This window comes from Ictidomys tridecemlineatus, chromosome 11, assembly GCF_052094955.1.
Source record: "Ictidomys tridecemlineatus isolate mIctTri1 chromosome 11, mIctTri1.hap1, whole genome shotgun sequence".
In the NCBI taxonomy this organism is placed as follows: Eukaryota; Metazoa; Chordata; class Mammalia; order Rodentia; family Sciuridae; genus Ictidomys; species Ictidomys tridecemlineatus.
The window spans coordinates 15,334,114-15,348,486 of record NC_135487.1 but is presented as its reverse complement, the minus strand read 5'-3'; the positions used below and the strand labels follow the sequence as shown (position 1 = coordinate 15,348,486).

Below are 14,373 nucleotides of genomic sequence, written 5' to 3'. Positions count from 1 at the left end.
CCGCAGCGCAGGAAATTAATCAGAACCCCAAAGCTCTTCCCTTCTTTCCACAGCCCAGTGCTCTGGAAACGCCCAATGCTTTGCCGCAGCTCTCCTGGAGGACTGCAGAGATGCCAAGGGCAGTTTAACACAGATCCGTCTTTCTGTAAAGCACGTGAGAGGAGAAAGGCACCAGGCAGAAAAGGGTCAGCTCTGCCGCAAAGAACCTTCAGAGAGAACTCGCAGCTGTCCTCCACTTGGAGGGGTGCTGAGTGACAGATGCCCTGGGGCCTCAGATGTGACTGCAGAATCCACCTGGTGCTGGTTCCTGTTCCAATGGCAATGCTTTGTAGGGCTACTTTAAGCAAGTCTCTCCTAGTTTAGGCCCTTAAAGTCTTCCACTATGAAATGATTGGGTGGATTAACATAGGTGTGGTGTGTGAGGAGCAGGAAATAGTATTGATGATAGTGATAACACTGAAAATAGGAATGACATCTGCATCAACTGTGGAGTACTGTGCCTGGTGCTTTCCGTAGTATTACCTGTAATTTGAAAACAAACACGACCAGGACCATATTATTATTTCCATTTTACACAGGAGGAGACTGAGGCTGAGAACAGGTATGCACAAGAACATGGGTATGTGACCCCAGGGTTTTCTGGCAACAGATCTTGAGCTCCACAAACAAGTGTGGTTTCTGACCTTCAGAAAGTGCTAAGAAACAAAGGGGAGGTTCCTTTGATACAAGTTGTAATGTGCCCATGCCCATGTGAGAGTTCAACTCAATGCCACTGAATATTCAGAGCAGGGAAGACTGGCTTCTCGCTGAAAGAAACTTGGAGGGCTGTGTGTTGAGATGAGACAGCAAGGGAAGAGTTATGAGCAAAGGGGCAGATGTGGGAAAACAGTGGGTGTGCTACGGGAAGTTTAGATAAACTTTAGAGAGGCTGTGAGTGTGTGTGTGCGTATGTGCACCTAAAGGTAGGAAGTGATCATACCAGTCCAGGGTTTTGGCCTTTATTCCACAGGCAATAAAGAGCTTACACAAGAGATGTCTTAAGAGACCAACCATGCTGCTGTACTAAGAGAGGAAACCGCTCTCAGTGCATCTGTGTCCCAGCTTGTGGATGCCACTGCCTGCCAGTGCGTGGGAGGGCATCTGCAGGAAGAGGGTGTCTTTGGCCTGTGTTGTGCTGGGTGTGGGTCCTTAGCTCTTTCAAAGTCCTCCTCTCACCTTCTCTGGGCCCTAGGTGCTTTGCACATAGTAGGCCCACAGAAAGTATGTCATAAAATCCTTGGAGGGATTTCTAAGATCATAAAGTCTTTGCTTCTTCCCATTTTAAAGAAGGTTAAAGTAGGGAACATAGATGGGAAAGGACTTTTCTAGGCTCACATAATGAATTAGAGCTGGGGGACTGGAATTCATGCCCTCTGAGTCTACCTAGGGTTCCTTTTCTACATTTCCTGAGTAACAGAAGCAGTATTTGTTGAGTGATTACTCCATACCAGGGCCTGGGCTAAGCACTTTCCATGGATCATCTCATTTAATCCTCACAATCCCCTGAATGCTTCTTGAGAGCTGGGAATCTTGCCTTTCATTTGGATTTCCCAAGGGGCCTAGCACCTGCCCTGGGCACCTACCTAGGGAGGCAATAAAAACTTGGGAGGGTGGAGTCCTGTGCTAAGGGAAAAGCAGGAGGGGAGGGCGGGGCCTGAAGACAACCCGCCCCCACGACATGCCCCGCCTCCCGGAACGTGACGTCACCATCGCCCCGCCCCTCATTGTCAGTCCCCGGGAGCCCGAGGAGGCGCCGGCCGCTGGGAGCCTAACGCGGAGCCCCGAGAGGGCGGGAGCGCGGGCCGGAGTCGCGGAGGTGAGGGGTCCGTGGGGGAGGTGGCGGGAACGCGGCGCCGGGCCGGAGCGAGGAGGGCGGCCGGAGGGGGCAGCCGGCCCGCGGAGGGGTCGGGACTGCGGGGCGACGGGGCAGAGCCGGCGGCGCACCGGGGAGGGATGGGGTGTGGGGCGGGAGAGTTTGGGTGGCTTTGGGAGGACGCGCTCGGGAGGGGAGGTCTTCTGGGGCGAGACTGGAGAGTGTTTTCGGAGTTGGAGGAAGAGAATCTGAGGAGATTTTTCCCCCGGAGGGGGAGGGAAGGGTCCGAGGAGACTTCTTGGTGTGAGCGGGAAACTGAGGAGAGGCGTTGGGGGCCGCGGCGGCGGAGAGGTCCTCGGGCCCGGGGAGAGTTTCGGGCCGGGTGGCCGGCGGGGAGGCGCGGGGCGCGGGTCTGTGGGGGCGGGGAGGCGCGCGGGTCGGGGCCGGCCCGGCCGCCGGGGAGGGGGCTGCGCGGGGCCCGCGGGCACCGGGAGGAAGGAAGTGATCAGACAGGAAGGGCCGGAGCTCGGCCGGGAGGCGGAGGGCGGCCTGGGAGCGCGGCGGCCGGCGTGCGGGACCCGGCTGCGGGCCGCCGGGGAGGGGTCCCGCGCCGCAGCTGTTGACCGCGCCGCGGCGTCCCGGGCGCTGCTGGTCTCGCGGCCAGACCGCCGGGCCGGGAAGGAATTCGAGGCATTCGCTTTGTTTAAGTTGCCAGTAGACAGTCCTTAGGACTAATTAATGGTGGAATCTGCAGGGGGACGCGGCAAAGCGGGCCGCCCCCCGCCCGCAGCCGCCGCCGGCGCGGTGAACTTTCCGCAGCGCGCGGCCCGCCTCCCTGCGCACCCCCGCCCGGCCGCCCGCGGGAGGGAGCCATGGCTTCCCGAAGCGCAGGAATGAAGTGCGGTTTCTGGGCCGGTGGCCTCTGGCTGCCGAGGCTGCGGGCAGGGAAGCCGGCGTCCCGGGGCGGCGGGGCGGGGGCTTCGCCGAGCCACCCGGCAGAGACCTCTCTGAGGTGCCTGCGGTTTCTGCTAATTACCTCCGAGGAGGATTTGCCAGCCGAGAAAGACCATCTTGCTTTGGAGCATCTGTTTCTTCATCGCGTCAGCCCCTTTCCTAACACTGCAGAGCTTGTTGTGGCTTGTTTCGGAAATGCCGAGGCCAGTGCTCACACTTGAGGGTGGGAGAAGGGAAGAGAATAGGCACCCCCCCCCCCAAAAAAAAATCTCTACAGTGTTAATTGCAGAAGGCCGGGGGTTGTTTGCAGAGTCTCCGTCGCGCCTTCACTGACTTGAATGACCTTGGGGAAAAGGATTGTGCTTCTGAGCGCCTGGTGGCTTATCTATCCATTGAGGAGAAAATTCTCTGGACCTCCCTGCCTTTTGGGGATATTTCGAGAGGTGGGGTTTGTTCAGGATATTTCTTTTGCCAACTGCTGCAGTTCTGGCCTCAGGAGCTGGACTAGTGTCAGAGCCAGGAAGAATTCAGATCACCTAGGAAGATTTCACTACCCCAAATTAGGAATGGAGAGTTTGGATTTTAGGAGGATATTTTCTTTCAGAGAATCTGTACACTGCGTTCCAGATTGCCTTCTGTCACTTCTTATGCAGCTTTGGTGGCATTTGTGTGGTTAAATTGAATAACCCCAATAGAAAAATCTTTTCTTGTTCGAAATAATTGTTTTGCTCAGAATTTCCCTTGGGGCAGATTAAGGTTTTGCTCAATTTACTCAGAAGAATTTTCCAGCTTTCTAAAATTAAATCGCTTTTCTAAACATAGTAACTAAAGTTTGAAAAACTGGAAATAGTGGGATGGGGAGGGAATGGGTTGGAGTATGAATAAGGCAGAAAGTATAGGTTCATTATTGATCAGAGATAATGTGGATTGATAATTAGCCTTCCTTGATTATTTGATGTTTAAAAAATTATAATTTAAGATTGAGAAAGGGGGGCTGTGGCTCAGTGGTAGGGTGCTTGCCTAGCACTTGTGAGGCACTGGGTTCAATCCTCAATACTGCATAAAGATAAAATAATGGTATTGTGTCCATCAACAACTAAAAAAAAAAAGATTGAGAAAGGGAACTAATATTGTTTAGTTGCCTACTCTATTGCCCAGTAATTTTGATAGGTGGTGGGTAGATAGCTTACCTAGTTTTCCCAAGAGTTTTGTGAGGTGGTAGTTGACATCACTGTTTTATAGATGAACAGACTGAAGGTCAGAAGGTAAAGTGACTGTCCCAAGTTCTCACATATAACCAGTAAGAAGTATAGCTGAAATTCAGACCCCCAGGTCTGTTTCTAAAGTTGATGATTATTTTCATGATGCATGCTACCTTGGGAACCAAGAAGCCTGGTTTTCATGTCTTTTACTCAGCCACTGGGTCATTGTGGACCCTAGAATAAGTCATTTAAAATCTACTTTCCCATTCTTACAGCAATGTTAGTAAACATTTGAGATGTGCTAGTTTTTTGGTAGAAAGATGTGTAAGGTTTGGTAGTGGTATGTCTTATTTACAGTAGATACTTTATTTTTTGTTTATATTGGAAGCATTTGTATTAAAATATAGAGTACCCAAGTGAGCTTATATTCCATTTGTATAATTTCATCATGTCATGGAAGGTAGCTAGTGGTCCTTTCACTGTAAAAATCATTATTAAGGGGCTGCAGTTGTAGCTCAGTGAAGAGTGCATGTCTAGCATGTGTGAGGCACTGGGTGATCCTCAGCACCACATAAAAAAATAAATAAATAAAGGTATTGTGTCCATCTACAACTTAAAAAAAAAATAAACCACCATTAAGTTGACTTTCATGATCAGAAACTAAACCATTTTTCTTGCAGCATGACTTTTGGTGACAGTGTTGCAGAGTAATGCACAATACAGGTAGGACCCAGGTATTCCAAATGGAAAGATCTGGTATAAATTTTGATGCACAAAGTAGATAGTAAACATTTGCCAAATGAATGAATGTATACATTATTTTTTTAAAAATGAACTTTATGGGGGCTGGGGTTGTGGCTCAGCGGTAGAGCGCTCGCCTCGCACGTGCGAGACCCTGGGTTCAATCCTCAGCACCACATAAAAATAAATAAGCGAAATAAAGGTATTGTGTCCAACTACAACTAAAAAATAAATTTGAAAAAAAATGAACTTTATGAGGGAATACTTTATATAAAGTATAATATAATCCACCAATTTTAAATGTTTTGTGAGTTTGATAAGCTTTGACAGATATATACATTTGGGCTGGGGATGTAGCTCAGTGATAGGTTGCTTGCTTAGCATGAGAGAAGCCTTGGGTTCTATTCCCCATACTGTCCCCCTCAAATGTATACAATTGTGTAACCATTACCATTGCCTTTATTTTTTTGATACTGAGGATTGAACCCAGGAGCACTCTACCACTAAAATACGTTCCGTCCTTTAAAAAAATTTGCTTAACATTGTGAGCTGAATTGTTGAATAGTCTTTGAACTTTTAATCTTCCTGTCTTAGTCTCCTGCCATTACCTTCATTTCAAATCATTTTAGGTATTAGGTGATATCTATGCTCAGATTTAATACTGTGAAATCAGAGTGAATACTAGAGAGTCAGAGTGCCAACTTGGTAGGAAATAGGGAAACCTTAGATATTTAGTGGTGAGGTGAATTGGAAGAATAAGAGAGGGAGAGGTAACTTGTTTGATCAGGGGAAAGATGAATAAATTCAGAAAGAAGTAGATTTTAGATACTTTTAGGCTGCAGGATTTATATTTTTGGAAAACATTACCCAAAGATTTTTTAAAGGAATAGAACTTTTTGTTTCCCTTTGAAATGCTAGTGCCTATACTTAAGAATTGCTTAACATGTTATGTTAATGTTACATGTCCAGATAAGACTTAAGGGTGGGGATGCTATAAAGTGATTGAAAGCCTTCTCTTACCACCTATGATAGAATATCCTTAGTGTTGATCTCTAACTTGTTTTAGCTAATTTTCTACAAAGAGAAGAATACATTAAGTATTAGGTAGAAATTGTGGCTTGTTGGGAAGACATAAGATTAATTTTTCTTTATAATTTCTTTAGTTACCAAATCTGACCCAATTTGACTTAGCTCAAGTTTCTTTATCTTAGGAAATGTTTGAAACCTCTGCTACTGAACATGTATTTTCATCCTTCTATTTTGTTTTTATTTAGTTTCTATGATAAGTGTTTCATAAAATTCCTCTCCCACCTATGAATTCCTCTGAGAATGGAAACTCTTGTTAATATCAAGTACTGGCCCTCCATATACCATCAGGAAATAAAATACCTTCCAGACTACCTGTTCAACATTTTGGGTGACTGTGGGGAGCAAACAATCACTCTATGAGGTAGTCATTATCCTCATTTTATTCATGAGGAAGCTAAGCTCAGAGCAGTTACTGCTACAGTAGGGAGCAGAGCACTGATTGAAGCTCAAGTATGGTTGATGCTCAGGTTTAGGTTCTTTTATTTAATTTTACACTCTGTTGTATTGGGGTGGGGAAAGGTCAAGGGAAGATTTTGAAATTACCATATTAAAACCTGAACCATAACATAAACAAGTATTGTTAATATTTTGTAGTGCTGCTTTTATCTGTTCATTTCTTAATTTCTAGAGATACCTCCTTACAAGTCTATGGAATTTATAGTTCATCTTTTATTGCACAGTTCCCTCCCCAGAACCAGCGTTCTGTTCTATTTATTTATTTATTTATTTATTTAACTTTTTCAAACCCAGAGATGCTCTACCATTCGAGTTACATCCCAACTCTGCTTATTTATTTATTTATTTATTTATTTACTTACTTACTTTTAAAATATTTATTTTTTAGTTGTAGTTGAACACAATGCCTTTATTTTATTGATTTATATGTGGTGTTGAGGATGGAACCCAGGGCCGCGCAGGTGCTAGGCAAATGCTCTACCGCTGAGCCACAACCACAGCCCCAGTTCTGTTTATTTTTAATTTGGAAAAAGGACATAGCTCAGTTGCTGATGCTGACCTGTAGTTTGGAATCTTCCTGCCTCAGCCTCTGGAGTAGCTAGGATTACAGGCATGTCAGGCTCAGCATTTATTCTTTATAAGTATGGTACTTTGTATTCACTGGCTTTGAATTGCCCCTCCTATTTTACATGTATCTGAAAGTTTCTGTCAGGTTTGTTATTAAAGAGACTTTATGTGTCCACGTGCCTCTCTAATCCTGTTTTATCTGGACAGAGGTATATTTTTAAAATATGTTATTAAAACTTGCATAAAACTTAAAAAAGTAACATACCTGTTATTGAAGTACATAATATATGTACAGAAAACTGCACATAAAAATTCAATGATTTTTTTTTTCCCCCTGTAAATTGAATGTAACCAGTACCCAGATCAAGAAAAAGCCTTATTGGTACCTAGAAAACCCCATTAAATTCCCTTTCAGTGCCTCTCTCCTTCTACCATCTGGGATAATCAACCATCTTAATATCTAATAGCCTAGATTAATTTTGCCCTTTTTGTAAAAATGGAATCATTTTTTGGTCTGGCTTCTTTTATTTAATGAATACATAAAAAAATTAAGTGGTTTTTAAAAAAGATTTTTTAAAAAATATTTGTTTATGTATCTTTAGTTTTAGGTGGATACATTTGTTTGTTTTTATGTGGTGCCGAGGATCGAACCCAGTGCCTCATGCAAACTAGGCGAGCACTCTACCACTGAGCCACCACCCCAGCCCCTTAAAAGATGTTTTTTTTTTTTTTAAAGATGGACACAATATCTTTATTTTATTTATTTTTATGTGGTACTGAGAATCGAACTCAGTGCCTCACATGTGTGAGGCAAGCGCTCTACCACTGAGCTATAACCCCAGCCGCAAATTTAGTGTTTTTAAACTTTTTACTTGTAATCCAAATTCAGACATTTTATTTTAGCCCTATAATGCATTGCTATATCATAGCAATCTTTTTTTTTTTTTTAAATCTGAGAGTGGAGTATTTTTTTTTTTTTTGAGAGAGAGAGAGAGAGAGAGAGAGAGAGAGAGAATTTTAATATTTATTTTTTAGTTTTCGGCGGACACAGCATCTTTGTTTGTATGTGGTGCTGAGGATCGAACCTGGGCCGCATGCATGCCAGGTGAGCGCGCTACGCTTGAGCCACATCCCCAGCCCCATATTATAGCAATCTTATTGCCCATTATACTATAGTCACACTAACTTCTTATTTTTAAATTCAATAAGCTCTTTCTGCCTCTGGACCTTTGTATGTATGGCTGTTTCTTTCTTTAATTCTTTCTCCTCTTTGCATTGCTTCCTCCTTCATACCTGAGATAGCTTCTTTCATCATCCTGTCTTGCTCATCTTTTCCCGTTATTCCCCGTTACTACCTTCTATTGCCTCTCTTCATAGGATAGGATGTATTATGATTTATAATGACATATCTGCTTACATGATTATTATCTGTCTTCCCCACTAGACTCCAGAAGAGCAAAGAACTCATTTATATTTTTCTCCAATGTATACTCAGAACTTTACACAGTGACTGACATGGTGGTGTTTAGTAATACTTAGTGGCATATCCCAATTCAGTACCTTTGGTCCCATTATCTTTTGTCTTTTTCTTCTTTCTAAAGCTGTTTAACTACTTAAATCTTTTCTATTCTTCACCAAGATTCAGCTCACTGTTTTCCCTCTTTGAAATCTGATTTTGCAATAGTAAATCTCTCTTCTCTAAATTGTGTGGCATTCTTTGTTGATATTCCTCATGTTCTTGGTAAGTCACACTAGTATTCTCAGTTTCTTTCTCTGAGCTTTGCAATAGGTCCTCACTGGAGTTTTAGGTGATTGATTATAGTAATGCTTTTATACAGCTAGCAATTTTAATTTCTTAGGCTTACTAACAGGATTCTCATTACTGAGATTCTGTTTAATGTATTCTTTAATCCAGAGGCTAGGAATGCACTAACTGCTTCAGGTGATAGAGAGACTATTAGGGTGTGAAAATACAACAGTCCAGTCCTAGTGCCATAAAGCACATACTTCTTTGGAACCCATCACTGGCAAATAACTAACTCTGCAGATTTTTCTGGGAAAGTTCTTAATCTCTGCTTCTTTATTGTTCCATGATTGAGTTAGTAACTGAAATGAGACACTAGGTAGTACCTCACTTTAACTAATATTTTATTTTGGTGTCAGTAGCAAAAATCTTGAGCCAATTAGATGTTTAAATCCACTTTAAACATGTCAGTAAACTCTCTATACTTATTCTCCTATGTTAAAGGCAAAATAATGTATATAAGTTACCGCAGATTAACAGTATATATTCATAATTGATTGGTCAAATGTAGATCTGTTTTTTAAGAGGGGCTATTATATATTTTAAATATGATTTTTAAATTTTTATGATGGAAAAGTGTATCACAAGATTGCAGGGTAGGTTAGTAATTGTTTTTGTGAAAACACTGAAGCAGAGGTACTGGTGAAGTTTCTGAGGGACATTTAGATAAATTTTGTTTACTTTCATAATCTCACTGATATCTTTTTCTTTAGCATCTTAGAAGTTTTTTACTCTAAGTTAAAAGAAAAAAGGTAGAACACGTGTGCATTCCATCACACTTCAAACCATCAATAAATTGACATTTAAAAAAACTAGGAGACAAATGATAAATTGTGGGAAATCTATTACAAAAAGTAGTTTTCAGGGTTGAATACAAAGTTAATGTATACTCAGTCTCCTGTATTTTATACATTTATGTGGACAGAATTGTCCATAACCTGGGAGTCCTTTTCTTTTATCTTTTTCCAAGTACTGGGAATTGAACCTAGGGGTGTTTTACTACTGAGCTACATCCCCAGTATCTTTTATTTTGAGACAGTGTCCCACTAAATTGCTCAGGGTCTTGCTAAATTGCTGAGGCTGCCCTGGAAATTGGTGATCTTTCTGCTTCTAGCCTCCTGAGTCACTGGGATTATAGGTGTCCACCATTGTGCCCATCTAGTCTTTTTCTCAGTCATTAATTTTTTTTATTTTTAATTTTTTTTAGTTGTAGATAGACATGATGTCTTTATTTGATTAATTAATTAATTAATTAATTTATATGGTGCTGAGGATTGAGCCCAGTGCCTCATGCATTCGAGACAAGTGTTTAACCACTGAGCCACAACTCTAGCCTCTCTGTCATTAAATTTTATTCAAATAAAACAAGTAAATGTGGTTTACTGTATTCTGATACATTTATTTGTACATTTGTGGCTTTGTTTGATAATTGTCCATTTGTGACTCATTTTTTATGTTAGTTAAATAATGCTTTTATTAAAGCTATAAAATTCCAGTTATTGGGCTCAGAAAGCCTCAATTTTTCCTGAAAACAGTGAGGATTAAAAATATTAAACATGCAAGATGGGTACGGTTGGTACACACCTGTGATCCCAGCTACTCTGGAGGCAGAGGCAGGAGGATACCAAGTTTGAGGCCAGCCCCGGTAATTCAGTGAAACCCTGTGTGAGATATAATATGGGCTGGCCAGGCATGGTGGCTCAGGCTTGTAATTCCAGTGGCTCTGGGGGATAAGACAGGAGGATCTTAAGTTCAAGGTTAGCCTCAGAAATTTAGCCAGATCCTAAGCATCTCAGTGAGTCCCTGTCTCTAAAATACAAAAAAGCTGGAGTTGTGGCTGAATGGGTAAGCGCCTCTGGGTTCAAACTCTGCTCACCCCAACATGCCAAATAATAATAATAGGGGTTGGAGACACAACACAGCTCAGTGTTAGAATGCCCCTGGGTTCAATTCCTAGTACTGTTTAAAACACACACACACACACACACACACACAAAAAAGGCACTTAAGTTCTAATGCTAGTTCATTAGTATTAGTCATTTCAGTTTCACTTTTACATTTTTGTTTATCCAAAGAATAGAAGAAAAATTCCTCTATTTTTGTTATTTTTAAATTTTAGTATGAGTTAGTCTAAAGTCAGATATTCTTTATGTACTTTCAGAGTAGAAGAAACTCAAGAATTTTTAAATGCTGAATTTTAACTTTATTGATTTTTGATTATGCTAAGCAACTTTCTCAGTGACTAGTTTGATTTCCTTTGTAGAAATTTGTTTTTTTTTTAAATTAAAAAAGTTTTTTTAAGTTATGGACACAATACCTATTTATTTATTTATTTATTTGTTTTTATGTGGTGCTGAGGATTGAACCCAAGTCTCACATGTGCTAGGCAAGTGCTCTACCACTGAGCTACAAACCCAGCCCAACTTCGTTTTCTTGAATGGCTTATCTTTACCAGTATTGGCTATGTGGTTATAATTAGTACTGGGGAGAGGTGATTTTTGGATGCTTTAGCCAGCGCTTTCTCATCAAAGAAGGATTCTGCAGTTGGAAATTGAGGTGCTTGGTGAGATAATATATGAGTGTTTCCAACCATTATAATTTTTGAAAATTAATTAAGTAATTGAATTTATAAATTCTTTTAAAGTAAGAAGTCTGGTTATAGTTTTGGGATAGGATATTAATATTGTTAGCTATTGACTCCTGCTTACCCCAGGTACAGATCTCATGCATGCTAGGCAAATGCTCTACCCATTCAGAAATGCCCCCAGCCTCAGGTATAGATCTCATGTAATTATTATAACATTAGCTATGTATCAGAGACTATCCTAAGAATTTTGTATATTTTAATTCATCTACTCATTAATTCAGATATTTATTGAATACCTACCATGTTTCAAGCACATAATCTCATTTAATCCTCACTGTATCTATAATGTGTTAATGGTTTATTATCTCACACATTTCACAGGTAAGAAGCTGGGACACAGAGAAACTAAGTGTCTTGTCCAATGTCAAAAAGCTTTGAGAGTCAGAATTTTCTTTCTTTCTTTTTATTCATTTGTTCCATCCTTCTTTCTTTCTTTCTTTCTCTTTTCTTTTTTTTAATTTTTGTGGCGCTGGGGATTAAACCCAGGAATTTATGCATGCTAGGCAGGCACTTTACCACCGAGCTATACCCTAGCCCTCAAATTAGACAACTTCATTTCTCATGACTTCACTATCCTTTTGCTGCTTGATATTTTAGATTTCTAGTTTTACTGTGTAATTTTATGGTCCTCTTTGAGGGTTATCTGTAGGGTATCATGATAACTTTATAAATACAAACATCAGAATTTTCCAAAATGGAAAGTTATTTATTTATTTTAATGAAATTCTAAACTGTGGATTTAGCATAAAGTAGTAGTGTTCCTTTATCCAGGGTTTCACTTTTTAAAGTTTTAATTACCTGTATTTAGTTGTGGTCCAAAAATATTAATCTTTGTCTTGTGGCTGAGGGTATATATGACTTAGTGTGTTTGGCATGTGCAGGGCCCTGGGTTTGGTCCCCAGCACCAAAAGAACAAAAAAACAAAAACCCCCAAATACCCCAGGCAAAATGACAAAATTTTTTGTCTTAACTTTCTAAAGAGATCACTTTCACATTACTTTTATTATGGTATTTTAATTGTTCATTTTATTATTAGTTTTTATTTGTTAATCTTTTATTTGCCTTATTTATAAATTAAACTTTATCATAGGTGTGTATCAGGAGAAAAAAAAACATACTATATATAAGGGTTCAGTACTACCCATGGTTTCAGGTACCTATTGGGTGTCTTGCAATAAATCCCCTAGGGATGACATGTAGGCTACTTTTTTTTTTTTAATGTGATTCTGGAAATTGAACCTAGGGGTACTTTACCACTGATTGACATCCCCAGCCCTTTTTAATTTTGAGACAGGGTCTTGATAAAGTTGCTCAGGTTGGTCTCAGTCTCCTAAGCAGCTGGGATTTTACAGGCATATGCCAACTGTGCTCAGTCTGTATTTACTGTAGAATATATTGCATTTTCTCAATCCTGCTAAATCTTCAGTTTTAGGGGGCTTATTTAACTTTGGCTATAGGCAATTTGGGTGAGTGAAGTGAATAATCAACATTATTTTGGGTTACAAGAGGCATGTAATTCTAAAGGGTGGAGACTAGGTTTTTGGTGTATGCAAGGTTTTTCTTTGAGAATCTTAGAAATAGTTTCAAAAAGGTTTTGAGCTTTGGCCACATGATTGAGAGAGTGTTGCTTCTTCTTTTTTTTTTTTTTTTTAAACCATGTCTAGGTTTCTTTCTTTTCTTTTTTTTTTTTTTAAAGAGAGTGAGAGAGAATTTTTTTTTAATATTTATTTTTTTGTTTTTGGCGGACACAACATCTTTGTTTTTATGTGGTGCTAAGGATCGAACCCGGGCCGCACGCATGCCAGGTGAGCGCGCTACCGCTTGAGCCACATCCCCAGCCCAGTGTTGCTTCTTAAGATGATGCCCTTTGAATAGTATCCCTTTTTTTTGGATCTCTATAAATAAAAAGTCATTGCTTAAATATAACTTGTTTAAGTTTTATTATGATTGAATTAGAATTCTCTTAATGAATCATTAGCTTATTAATATCAACATGATTTTATTTATAGCCTTTAAAAAATTACAGCCATTTTTGGGGATTTAAGAAATATTTTTTAGTATGCTGATAGGCAAATCTGCATAGGAGCAGATTTGAACTTAATTATAATCAAAGGATAAAATGTATTTCCTGAGCCCTTTACCAACACTTTATTTGTATAGGCTTTTTGCAGAAGCTAAAGATTTCAGATAAAAAAATGGTATCATTCACTTTGCTCTGATAGCATTTTCCTGTTTATAAGCTTAAAGAAATCTCTGATTTTATCCAGTTCCAAGTTAACTGGAAATGTTAAATCCTCATCAAGATAAAAGTTAATTTTTCACTCTTTACGCTCTGGAACAGCTTTATCACATATGTGCCGTATTTCTAATTACTTGGGGGGGGGAGGTATTTATCTTATTTAGGTCATTTTAATTATTTATATTTAATACCTGAGCTATGGTTTGGATTGAACTCATAGCCCCATACATGCACTGTACTGCTGCAGTAGAACCCATACCTCATTTAAGTTTTTTTTTTTTTTTGTATTGTTGATTAAACCCATGGGTGCCTTACCACTGAGCTTCATGAGCTTTGTTCACTCCAAGCCGTTTTTATTCTTTATGTTTGAGACAGGGGCTTGCCAAGTGGCTGAGACAGGCCTTGAACTTGTGATCCTCCTACCTTAACCTCCCAAGTTGCAAGAATTACAGGTATGTGCCACATTGCCTGGCTCATTCAAGTTTTATTATTTTTATTTTTATTTTTTTGTGGTACTGGGGTTTGAACCCAGGGCCTTGCACATACTAGGCAAGCACTCTACTGCTGAGCCACATCCCTAGCCCCTCATTAAAGTTTTATAAGTAAAATTTCTCTATTAGTCTTGAGGACTAATATTATAACCCAATATTTACTAAATTCTATGTATCAGTAGCCACAAGTTTTAATTTTCTTCCAATAACCCTTTGGGGTAGATAATATTATCTCCATTTTATAGGTGACAGAACTGAGTTCTTAAGATGTGAGATCAGTTTTTCAGAGGTTAGTTCCAAGCAAGGATTCGACTCAAGTCTTACTCTTAGT

The 14,373-nt window shown here is 40.2% G+C and overlaps 1 protein-coding gene across 16 annotated transcripts in view; it reads left to right on the top strand.

The window, feature by feature from the left end:
- Nucleotides 1–1,587: 1,587 nt before the first annotated feature.
- Nucleotides 1,588–14,373, top strand: part of Luzp1 (leucine zipper protein 1) — a 93,749-nt gene continuing 80,963 nt past the window's right edge. For 8 of the 16 annotated variants that reach the window (XM_078025583.1, XM_013364380.4, XM_078025577.1 and 5 more), the window contains exon 1: nt 1,593–1,855. The gene's annotated coding sequence lies outside the window, so the exon portion shown is untranslated. Of the gene's footprint in view, nt 1,856–12,348; nt 13,118–13,926; nt 14,004–14,373 lie in introns of those variants that run through there. The other 8 variants (XM_078025576.1, XM_078025578.1, XM_078025567.1 and 5 more) reach the window with 3 other exon arrangements.